The following is a 2,162-nucleotide window of genomic DNA, read 5'->3' as shown; positions in this document are numbered from 1 at the left end:
AAAAAAAAAAAAATCATGGAGAACTTTCTAGAGAGAAATATATGGAAATGGATTTTTTTGGTGTGTGACAAATTGCTTTGATTAAAGAAGGCCTTAGTCTGAAACATAATTTCAGGAAAATGATTCTGAGTTTCCTTATTTTTTATTCCCAGAGGAATACTGGCTATGTCAGTTTCAGCTTCAAATACATATATTGCATATTCCAGAAGTAAAGAGCTAGCTCACATATTCACATATTAGCACATAACATTCTTCAAGCCACCTTGATCATACAGATTGAGCCCATTATTAGGAATCCTGGCCCTGGATTTATGAAGCAATCCTGGATGCTAAATTTAGAAAATGCCACCTAAGCTAGTCATGGTATGACACTGCAATATCTTGCTCTGGACTGCAAGGTCGGTTTGAACTGCAAGGTTCAAACTCAGCAGCCACTCCTCAGAAAACATACACAGGATTGCTATGAGCCAAAATGACTTTTTGGCACACAATAACAAGTGATATCATATAAAATTTTATACAAAATTCTCATTTCCCTCCACTACCCTGTATAGAGATAAAACCAATTCTTATGAGAGGGGCCTGATTTTTCTATTAATTCTATAACAACAGTAGAATTATGCTTTCTGTCTACACTTTCTCTTATATTATGATTAACTAAATAAAATGCCCAGAGTTCCGGTGTGGTGCCACAGGGTAAGCAATTGACCTCAAGGTCAGTTTGAACCATAAGGTCGGTGGTTCAAACTCACCACCCTCTCCTAGGAAACCCCATACAAGGTTACTATGAGTCAGAATGGACTCAACAGCATTTAACAACAACAACAACAACAGCAAGTAATATGCTCAGTTTGGTACCTCAAAGAAAATACCAATACTTAGCTCTGTTATTTCTTAATCTGTTCGTACATTAAGGTTAAACTTCTAAAGTAAACCTCTTTTTAATTAAAATCAAACTCTCATTAAGTACCTTCAAGTTGGTTCCAACTCATAGCAACCCTAATAGGGTTTCCAAGGAGCAGCTGATGAGATTTTAACATATTGTGATGCTGTAGGATAAGCACTGGACTGCTCACTGCAAGGTTTGTGGTCCAAACCCACCAACAGCTCCTCAAAAATTCTATACAAGATCACTATGAATAGGACCCAACTTGACGACGTTAGCTAACAACAATGTTAGGTTAATACCTTCAAATGAAGCCTATCAATACGTCCTCTATTAAAAAGCTCACTCTTACCCCTAATCCAACAGTAGTCTAGAAAAAAGAAAAATATATTTTCTTGTATACTTATGATAACTTATGTTCAAACGCTGGAAATAGTCCTTGTTAGTCAATTAACTCAGCTATCTGATTAATTAAAAGAAGAATGATTTAAGATAAACCTAATCTAAGTCCAAGTAATTTTTAGAAGCTCTTCTTTGGTGTAACAGTGATTTATATCTATAAAGCATTTGCTTCAGGTCATTGCTTTCAGATACCTAGACATGCAATTTGCAACCAGTATTAAAGATTTCAACAGAAATTATTTTGCATAAACTCAGAAGTCATATGGGTGCATTGTTAAAATTATAAATATATATATATATATTAGCTATACATGATTTCATTGTTTTTCCTGGAGACATAAAAATTATCAGAACTATGTGTACATTGATAGAACAAGCCCAGGATTGTCTTTGGAAAAAAAAAAAAAAACTGGTTGTGCTCTCACATATTTCTTAACTTTTCTCCGTGCTGAGGTAAGAAGTCTAGTATTTAAGTATGGGAAGGCATTCTTAAATTTCATTAGAGAATAGATTTCCTTTTCTCAGTCTGGCTGACAGTGGAACATATTAAATCTGTCTATCATTTATATTCAATAATCAGCAAAAGTTTGATTTCAAGAAATACCATGTATAATTCAGGATTAAGCCAGTTGGTCACGGAAAGCATACTTGCACTGTTTTGTTTTGGCTCCTCTCCAATTCTTTACTGATGGTTGTGTTAGAATAAAACTTATAAAAGAACACATGTTACTTTGAGTATTCAATTTGGGTCTTTGATGGTGGATGGGGGCGGGTGATGAGGGAAGTGTGTTGTAGAAAGATTTATAATACCACAAAGAACTCTTTTGTTGTTGGTATTATAAATCTTTCTACGCCTAGCAACCCCATGTGACAG

The sequence above is a fragment of the Chrysochloris asiatica genome, unplaced genomic scaffold, assembly GCF_000296735.1.
Source record: "Chrysochloris asiatica unplaced genomic scaffold, ChrAsi1.0 scaffold00108, whole genome shotgun sequence".
Taxonomy (NCBI): domain Eukaryota; kingdom Metazoa; phylum Chordata; class Mammalia; order Afrosoricida; family Chrysochloridae; genus Chrysochloris; species Chrysochloris asiatica.
The sequence above is the reverse complement of the archived record's forward strand: the minus strand, read 5'-3'. Positions refer to the sequence as shown.